This window comes from Somniosus microcephalus, chromosome 6, assembly GCF_052327205.1.
Source record: "Somniosus microcephalus isolate GS21.2 chromosome 6, FLI_Smic_1.0, whole genome shotgun sequence".
Classification (NCBI taxonomy): domain Eukaryota; kingdom Metazoa; phylum Chordata; class Chondrichthyes; order Squaliformes; family Somniosidae; genus Somniosus; species Somniosus microcephalus.
In genome coordinates this window covers 140,039,114-140,049,829 of record NC_140992.1, presented here as the reverse complement: position 1 = coordinate 140,049,829, position 10,716 = coordinate 140,039,114, and positions in this window count along the sequence as shown.

The window sequence follows — 10,716 nt, the reverse complement described above, 5'->3', positions numbered from 1 at the left end:
CGAGGTCCTACCGTTGGTTCTGTTGGGGATCCGGGCCAGCCAGTCTAAGAGCATGGGGTACTCCCCGTACGAGCTGATGACTGGCAGGGTTATTCAGACCCCTACCCATGTACTAGCCCTGGTGCTCACGGAGGGTCAGCTCAGAGAGGTAAATTGGGACAGGTTTGCCCGAAACCTCTTCGAGCACCTCAAGCAGGTCCATGAGCAGGCGGCTGGGAAAATGGGAAAGCAGCATCGGAGTAACCAATTGCTGCTCGAACCCCGAAAGCAGCACGAGTGGGAGGTAGGAGATCAGGTCATGGTGAGGAACTATGCCCGAGTAGGGAGTTTGGAACCATTATACATGGGGCCCTACAGCATTGTAGACAAAGCCAGCCCCATGGTATACGCCGTTAAGATGCCTCGGTGCACAAAATGGTTTCACATTAATCAGTGCAAACTGTTAAAACCTGAAAGGAGAAAACAGCCAGTTGGGGTAGGGTCTGAGGATAAAGATCCTCAGCCTGCAGCAGGAGCGAGTTCACAGACTGCACAGGCAGGCACTATGGCTTGTTTAAAGGGAGGGGCCATCCCATGCACCGATTGGGACAATCCCTCGCTCTTCTGGGATCCAGATGAGGAGGGACCCGTGGGCGAAAACCCTGCCCCTAACCCAGGTGTAGAGGAGAAGGGACCTGAGGTTGAAAACCCCGCCCCGGACCCAGCCATGGGACCTGGGGGCGGAGACTCTCAGCCTGCAGCAACAGGTTGCGAAGACTTATCTGCCCCTAGCCCAGGTTTGGGAGAGGTCAAGCCTGAGGGAGCAGCGGTTCAGGTTAAAGGCCCATCGGCCAAGAAAGCCCCACCCGCCAAGGTCCCTAGAATGCCCCCACGGACGCCCCAGCCAAGAAAGCCATGGTCACCAGTTCCCCAGTTTAAAGGGACAGCCTCCCGAGTCAGGGGCAAGTCAAAGGACAGAAGTCCTCAGCCAGCAGCCACGGGCGGCAAGGGACCAACAGTGCAGGACGGTGTGGCCACGCCGGAGGAAGCGGTGTGCCGCAGTCCAACCAGGAATTAGCCTGGCCGCCCAGAGACGGGCGGCGGATGTATATAGTTTAGGTAATGTAAGTTTATATTTTAAGTTTAGGTATTTAGATTAAGTTCGGGTGTTTTAGCTTAAGTTAAGTAAGGTATTGGGTAGATTTAATTAAGTAGTAATCTGCTAAGAGTGTGTGTATTTGAGTCGAGGTCGCGGGACCCGACTATGCTTCACCCAAGCCAGAGAATCTCTTGGGGACCTGGCTGCATGTTTTTGTATCTGTTGCAGAAAGGCTTTCAGGATGAAGGGGAACGTAATCCTACTAGCCCTGATGGGACTGAGCCTGGGAAAGAGGGGCGACGTGGAGGACTCTCACATCTATGGGTGCTCAGGGGATAGAGCGCCGATAGCAACCGACAGAAGCGGCGAACGGGATGCAGAGCAGACCGCAGTCTACGTCCACGAGGGAAGGTAGCCAGGGTGACTGGGGTCCAATTCCTCTCAGTACTCCAGCCAGACTGGGTTCATGTACGGGGAGGCCTCCCTCCTGTGCCCCAGGGTACGGGTCGTTACCCCAAGGGTCAGCGTTACCGTAGGGAAGCATGTATGTCTACCATGCAAGGGACACATTCCTCTGGATAGGTGGTGGTGGCTCAGAAAGCTGAGCAAAGATATGAGAAACCCCGCAGTCAAGTGAGAACGGTTGGGGAACAACGCCCACCGGACGATTACAGGGACTCATGGGGGATTAAGTGTGTGTTGGGACAAGTGGTGGGAGCCGGATCAAGGGATTTACATCTGTATGTGGGGGTCAGAGAGGGTCTGCCCCTCAGGTATATCCATTATTTTCCACCGACAGTGGCAAGACACCGGGGAGGGGATGAATTGGGATACTGGCCTGAGGGCGTGCGCGGTCACATACTCCCCAATCCCAGTCAATGCCACTGAGCTTGTAACTCGCCCCCGAAAGCCCCTGCCCATGACGCAGGTGGCGAGGTTACCCAGGGAAGGGTGCCCCACCACCACCAAGGGACCAGGGAATGGGTTGGTGCTAGTACCTACCGATCAGATGCTGTACCAGGGGGTACACTACGCGGTAGCCTCCGTGATTTTAAATCTCACCGAGGTACATTTGCTGGAGTGGTGTCCCAAAGAAACAGAGCAGTTATACCAGGCCCTATTAAAGGACATGTTCAAGAAGTTTTATGAGTTCGATTTTGCCAATGTTGACAAAACCGAACTGTACACCGCACACCGCGAGTTTTTGGGTAATGCAGGGAGACAAAGAAGGGGAGTATGAAATGATGTTTTTACTGCGTTTAATACTGGGTCCTCTGTCATCAACAGTTCGGATGACATAGAGCTGCAGACCCAGATAAACGGTTTAAAAACACAGTTAAGGAAGATATTAATGGATGAGAACAAGGTAGTGGGCTCGGAGTTGCATGAGGACCAAGCCATGACGGTCCATTTAAAGGAGATTTTAGCAGAGTTGGAGAAGCACGCAAAGACAGTAAATGCCCTCATAAGGGAGGACAGAAACGCTTCTGACCAGGCTGCGCAGAACGAGGTGTGCGTGCTGTATGGGGTGTGGTTGCTGGGCGAATGCCGCCGTAATCTGGAGGATTTAAAACAGGGTTTAGTCCCCTCCTGGATCAGCAACAAACACCTCGTTGCCCTCCACCCGTTTGAGAATGCATTAAGCCCATGCCAACTCCGGCTAGCTTCCGAGGCCTACCCAGTCCCAATGGATTGTGGGTGGCCCAACCACACCATCATGGGAATAGTAGTTGGGATGCCGGTCATGGGTAGGATAGCCCGACCGCACCGGTATACAGGGTGGAGAACATTGCAGTCATTCAAGGGGGTGCACACATTCGTTTCACAACGGCCCCACCTTACGTCATAGAGTAGGAGCACGCTGTGTCTGGTACTGACCTCTCGGGGTGCCGGAGCCGGGGAGCACACATAATCCTGTGTCCCCAGCACTTGAATGCCTATTCAAAACCGCAGTGTGGGTTCAGAGCTGCTGGCGCGAAACCTATAAATTGTACCATGGAGGCAATGGCACAAGGCCATGTTCCCCCACAGGTAACATATATAGGAGGTGGGACATATTGTGTCACCACAGGTGCGTCCCACTTCCAGCATGGACAGCATAGCTGGTGTCCGGTAAGTGACAGCAGTTTCTGTTTTAAACTCGAGGCAGAAGTTCAAGTGGCCCAGAAATGAATTGTCCCCATTCCTGAACCCTCCACTGTTCACCTCACTGTAAAAGAGAATTTTACCAACCTGCAGAAGTACATAGCGCACTTTGGCTATGAAATTCCCCTCTCCCAGAACACCTTACCAAAATACTCAAAGCCGTTATAGTTTCACAGAAACATTTTTACACACTGGAGCAGAAAACAGTAGAGATAGGGGCTCAGATATTGGACATTGAGATTCCACCCTGGTGGGGCATTTTCAATAATATAGAGGACCCTTCGTGGATCTGGCTGGCTTCCCACATTCTCGTGGTTTGCCAGTTAGGGATAGTGTTGTATTTAATCTGCATTCAGTGCAAGGGAAAAGGTCAGATGCTAGAATTCCGAAACCAGAGGATCTGGAAGGAATATTATGTGAAGGTGGAGGGAGAGACACCTGTATGAGTTTTTTTTGTATTTTGCGACGCGTTGTTAATAAAGATGTATGTGTACCAAGTGGTGCAGGGGTGTAGGACCCCCTCCATGCTTGGATGTGTGTAAAAGACTGTAATTATTCTATGTATGCTTATGTTCGCTACATTTTTGCGGAATGGGAAGTGCATGTGTCGTGGGTATATTAGATAGGTAATTACAGGGGAAGGTTGAGTGTGGAGGGTCAGAAATTTTGCTCACCTTGTAAGGATGATACTTCAAGCAAGTTTTAGTATCACAGCGGGGAGTGTAATATTCGCATAATTCCCACATTTCCCCAAGGTTATTAATAAAAGGGACCCTGTATGGACAATTTAAAAAGGGTACCCAAAAGATGGCGTCAACACCTCGTGGCCAAAAGCCTGTAAGATTTTAAAAGATTGGACTCTGCAGCACAAACAGGCAGCTTTGGGAAATCAAAACTTAAAATGCATTTCTGTGAAAAGGACTTTGTGTTTGAAAAGCCAGACAGCTAGGCAAACACTGAATATGCATTGCGTCAGATCAGAACAGATCGAACCCAGTTAGGCCTAAGCATGAGGCCATTAGTTTGTCTGCATAAATAATCGGAAACAGCTCAAGGAAGCCACCAAGGCTGGACAGGCTGATTAAAATGCATTAATGACAATACAACTCGGACATCGGTACATCAGGTGCGATAAACAGCCATCTAAAGCCAGTTAGGTTAGATTGGTACAATCATTTACAACAGCCCACCAAAAGACCTGATTTGGCGCACAGATAAAGGCCTTCGGAAGGACTATATTTATAGCCCCATCAGTAGCAATCGCTCTCTTGACTCTTGACTCTGACCTCTTGTCTGGCCTTGGCTGCTGCCGGCCGTACTCGTGCCCTGGCCTCGTGGCGGGTTCTCTTCTCGCTCCCCGCATTGGGTAAACAACCAAGGACATCCATACCAATCGCGGGAGGGAAACGAGACCCGAGTCCAAAGTCACAAAGGACACACGGGCCACGAAACAAAATGAGATGAAGAAGAGGGTAAAGACCCGACAAGAGCAGAGAAGGGCAGCAAAAGACGCATTGATAATAGCCAAAAGCCTAGTTATAAGCTGGCGTTTGGGGAAAGAATTTAGACGAATACGCTGGCGTTTGACGCTTGGGTAGTAAAATCAAACCAGCAGTGAAGACGGCCAACCGCCCTCTCACCACCGACGACCGCCTGAGGAAGAAGAAGAAGAGAACCCATTGCGACGAGACGACGACGGAAGCTGAGGAGAGGAAAGGTGTGTCACAGCAACAGCTCCAGCACCGCGCCCTGAGACCACGTGGCGACGGATTACCCCAAAGGACAGGAGACCAAACCTCAAAACTCGCAACTGTTAACGCAACAGGCTTTGGCTTGGTGAGCATGAATTCCTGGCCCCTCATAGCTTAACCTAGTTAGGTATAGGGGGTGGGATAAGGATAAGGGGATTGTTAACGTAGTTGTTTTTCCCTCGATGTGCCATGTGTTCCCCATTCCCTGTATAAGTATAATTATTGTTTATGCCAGTAATTTTTACCAGTAGCTTCTCATCAGACTGTGTTTTTATTCTGTTTTAATAAAATCTTGGTTTTCTTACACCGAACCACTTGTCTACTTGATTTTCTGTATCGCTGCCTACACCTAAGTCTGGTGTCTAGAACCCAGGGGTGTGGGAGCGATTCGAACCACTCACAGGCAGTCAGGGCATAACTGACTTGCCACCCGCCAAGAACCCCCTACAATTGTAAGTGTTGATCAGTCTCTGTGTGAAGAAGCACCTCCTAATATCAGTCCTGAATTGACCTTTTGCTAGGTTGAATCTGTAGGGGTTTGCAAAATTCCCCTATTTTTCCCTGAAGATTGAAAATACTGTTCCACATCGTTGATGAAGAATTATATGTTTTGAATTGCCTCTGGGTAGGACAGTGTCTTTTTTAAACATACCCAGAACTGTGAAAAGCTGCGTTGGACAGAGCAGCACTTGGGCAACATCAGGATCTAAGACATTACATTTTTATTAAAATGGTACCTCTGAGTTTCGAACTGTAAATTTCAAAGAGGTTTTAAATTGGCCATCAGTAAAAACATGGCAGAGAAAGCATGGCAGAAGGACAAAGAAGCAGCTTGGAGTATGTCTGTGTGGGAGGATCTACAGTGGCAGTCAAAGACCTGCCAATCAAAGGGAGGTTCCCTTCTAAGCAATCGATGTTGTTTATTGACATAAGAGATTAGCCCACTTGAGACTAACCACAGGACAATCGATTGAAACTGCTTCTGTTTACACAGCAATTCAGCCATTCAAAGCACACACAGACAATGAGATACTGAAGCCATGGAACAGATTTTGACGTGCAACAGTTTAGGAATTGAATGGGTTTTTGAAGCACCCATCAGTCTGGACAATAGGGCAGTTGGATTCCCTTTTGTTTTAGCCCAGGTGAGTTCCGGATGTGGGTGGGAACATTTCGGCCCCACAGTGCAGACACATTAACCCATTCCAACCACTTTGAATCAACCAATCACAGTGTTTCTCTTGTGTATTGGAACTTTGGGCGCGAATTTTGCAGACAGACTTTTCCAGGTATAAAGATAGCTCCTGAGAAGCTATCTCTCTCTTAGCTCTTACTTCGCTGGACCACAGGTGAGCAGGGTTTCTGACTCCTCAGCAAGGCAACCTAGTAAGGAGTTAGGGGTGGTAATTAAGGGGGTATTGCTGGGATTGTTAAATCAACATTGTAGCCACTTACCCCTCGTTTTTGCCATCTGCCTTCCTCCATGTAAGCAATTTTACTGTCATTACTGTGTTCGTGTGGTATAGTTTCTTTTAGTTAATAAAGCTTGATTTTTCTCTCATCCAGACTATTTGTCCGTTTTACTATCATTAATTATAAGTCCTCTAGTCAGAACTGGAAGGTGGGGTAGCGATTCGAAACCGCTGTTTGGAAATTGGTTTACAGTGTAGCAGCAAAAGGCTGCCTGACCAGGTGAATTACCATAAACCAGGTAAAAGATTGGAATTGGTCAGAGTGCAGGCAAAGGCTGCCTGACCAGGTAAATTACCTTAAACCAGTTAAAAGATGCCCCCCTACAAACCTATGTCCTCTTCTCTTTCTCACACAGTTTTATTTAAAGTCATATTCTGGTTTATTTTTCCAATTTCTTTAACAGACATCTATACCTCTGTAAGATCAGCAACAACAACAATAACCTGCATTTTTACAGTGCCTTTAATGTAGAGAACCATCAGAAGGTGCTTCAGGGAGATGTGATCTGGCAGCAATGGACACCGAGCAAGAGGAGCTAATAGGAGGGGGTGACCAAGAGCTTGGTCACAGAGGTGGGGTAGAGTTTCCGCTTTGGATGCAGTCGGTGATTCTGGTGCAAGTTGTGGCCAACGTGCTCTCATTTCAAAAAGTGTTTTTGTTCCCCAAGTTTCCGCTCAGACTCATTTGCAAACGCAAAATCTGTCAGGAACCAGTGGAGTCGGGCAGCACTTTAGAACGTAATTTAAAAAAAAAAATTTGCTTTAAAAATGATTCCTTGATATATTTACGAGTGGAAACTTGGTAGTGTGATTAATACAGCTGAAAATGGGTTTATCGGCATTTTAAATCACAGCGTCAATTCACCGTCTGTGAGTAATTCCATTTTAAATGGCTGAAGATGACTTTTAAAAATTAGTCAAAACTATTTTCTAGTTACTCCTTGGTGGGGGGGTGGAGGGGGGTGGCGATCGGAGGGAGATCGGAGGTCTCAGGCCTCAGGCCTTGGTGCGGGGAGGTCGCAGGGAGATCGGAAGGGTTGGGCGTTGTTCGATGGCGGGAGTGGGTGTGGTGGGATGCTGGATCCAGCCTTTAAGTGCCTCTGCATTGCAGCATTTAACCACTCCTGCCTGCCACAGACCATTCCTTTTATTCTTTCTTCCCCTTACCCCTCTCCCTGCCTCTGCACCTGCTTAAAACCTTTTACATCTCTAACTTTTTCCAGTTCTGGACGAAGGGTCTCAGACCTGAAACGTTAACTCTGTTTCTCTCTCCACAGATGCTGCTGGCCTGCTGAGTGTTTCCAGCGTTCTGTTATTTTCTAGTTAGATGGGGTTGAGTAGTAAGTTCCTTTATAAATATTTTAAAAAACTTATTCAAGATCTTTCAAAACATACCTCTATGTCTCCTTGGATCCAAAAGTTCCAGCTTATTTGTTGGAGTTCCCTCGAAGGCCCACAAACGAGCGCAATTAGCGGAAACTTCCAATGGTAATTAATTCACCCTGTGGGGGTGGGGGCGCTCTGCCTGTTTGCAGGTGGGGCCTGCTTCTAGCACGATGCTCTTTAAACTAGCGCAAAAGATCGCAGAAACTCGAGTTGCGCTGAGCGCAATTTGCGCTTGAAATTCCGCAATCTTTTATGCCGGACAGGCCGATATTGGGAGAAATGTGCCGAAAAAACAGCGCAATCGAGCGGGAACTCCAGGCTGTAGTTTCTAAAGAGGGTCTTTATGGAAGAGTGGAAGGTGGTGAAGGCGGAGAGGTTTAGGGAGGTAATTCGAGAGCATAGGGCCGAGGCAGCTGAAGGCACGGCCACCACTGATGAGGCGAAGGGAGGGGGAGCTACATGAGAGGCCAGAGTTGGAGGAATGGAGATTTCTGCAGGGTTGTAGGGCTGAATGAGGTTAGAAGGACAAAGCAATGCTATAAACGGTTTTCTCAGGCACCTTGGCTGGAATTTTAAGTTGGAGGCGGGTAGGGAGTGAGGGGGGCAAGAAAGCGGTTGGGAAAAATAAATTTAACGCAGGGCCTGATTAACATTTCAAAGCTCTGTTTCCCGCCCACAGCCAACCAGATGGAGAGGCTGTCTGGCTGTTGAGCGGGTAGGCCAGTGGCACTAGGCTGCAGAGAGGAGGAAGGGAGGGATGGGGGCGTGGTCAGGGGCTGGAGGAGGATCAGGACCAGGGGATTGTGGCCGGAGGAGGATCGGGGAGGGGGTGGTCGGGGATCGGGGGAGGATTGGGGCTCGAGGACAATCGGGGTGGGTGGATCGCGGCCGTGGAGAGGAGACCCGGAAGGTGATTGGGGGCTGGAGTTTGGAGGTCGGTGGCTGGAAGGGGGATCGGAGGCCTCGGGGGGTGGTCGTGGGGAGATCGGAGGCCTGGGGAGGCCGAAGGTCTCGGTGTGGGGAGGTTGCAGGGAGATCGGAAGGGTCGGGCGTTGTTCGATCGTGGGGATTGGTGGGGGTGGATGTGGCAGGAATGCTGGATCTGGCCATTAAGTGAAAAGGCACTTACCTCCTGGATCCTGCAGTCCTTGCCTCCATTTAGCTGGCAGCTTCCCCGAGGCCAGGGAAACCCACCCACCCACAGTTAAAGTTGCAAAGAGAGGGTATGAAAACCGATTGACAGCCAACATAAAAGGAATTCAGAAGTCTTCTATAGGCATATAGATAGTAAACAGGTAGTAAGAGGAGGGGTGGGGCAGATTAGGGACCAAAAAGGAGACCTACGCATGGAGGCAGAGGGCATGGCTGAGGTACTAAATGAGTACTTTGCATATGACTTCACCAAGGAAGAGGATGCTGCCATAGACATAGTGAAGGAGGGTAGTAGAGATACTGGATGGGATAAAAATTGATAAAGAGGAGGTACTAGAAAGGCTGTCTGTACTTAAAGTTGATAAGTCACCAGGATGGGATGCATCCTAGGATGCTGAGGGAGGTAATGGTGGAAATTGCAGAGGAACTGGTGTAGAGGGTGATGTTTGGGGTCAGCTTCGCCTCTGACTTATGAGCGGTTCGAATCGCTCCCACTCCCTTGGTTCTAGACCTTGGACTTATTTGGGGGGTGTAATGAAATTGCAGCAGACAACTGAATTTTGGTGAAAGATAATACACAACACAATAATCTTAACACTCTAAATTAGGGGAACACTTCGGAATATACGAGGGAAAATAACAATAGACAGAATACTTCACCCCTCCCAATCCCACTTCACTAGCTAAGCTGGGCTCCAGAGGACCAGGGATAATGCTCACCAAAACGACTTCTTTTGACAGTTGTAGAAGTTCACGATTTCGGGGTTCTCTAGATGTGGCAGTTGGGGCCTGCCATATCCCGGACGCAGTAGAGGAATTCACCTGCGTTGCTGGTGATGTTCTGGATCGCTAACACTGTTGAGAACTCCTGTGGAGAACTGATGCTTCCAGAAAGAGAGACTGTGAACTGTTGCTTCCAGAGAGAGAGAACTCCTGTGTCGAACTCAAGAGCGAACTGTGTAGAGAGAGAGAGAGCTGCCTTTCTGAACTGACTGCTGAACTCTGTAGAGAGGGAGAGAACTGCTTGAACTGCTTCTTGATGATTTCCTTGATGAACTCCCCTCGATGAACTAACTGCTTTCTTGTAAAAACAGGACTCCAATTATACTAAACGAGGCCTGCTAATCTACGTGCCAAATTAGTCCTGGCTTATTGTTAGATTTTAGGTGGGCTCATTAATATTGATCTGTTCAATTATTTAATTGGTTTCGGGATGGTTCCATCGCTTGCTTAAGTTGTTTAAGAACGTGTGAAGTGGTTTCGGGATGGTCCCATCGATTGTTTAAACTATTTTTTAATTGTCAGTTTTGTCCTTAGTCTTTGAGTTTCCTGTGGGGCCTTGAGATTCTTTGTTGGTTGATGGCATGTTTTGTATTACGCATGTTTTTGGATGGTTCTGTAATTTGGGCGGGAACTGCTCTTCCGTAGGTCCATTGTCAGTATGTAAAATTGTCTGATAGTGACTGAGACAGTTTAGATAGTCCCCAGACAGCTTGGTTAATCCCAATACCCAAAACTGTCCATTTACAGAGGCCAATCCCAATTCTTTTGTTGCAGCCTTTTTCCTTCTACAGGCTCGAACATGCTTTTAAAAATAAAACCAAAATCCTGGGGTCTTTGATCTTAAATCTCCCTTAGGCCCAATATTCTTATACCATTCTGACATGGTTTATTAACAGTCCAAAAATCCCTTCTTTAGGGTAATCTTCTTGGTTTGGGGGGGATCTGCTGA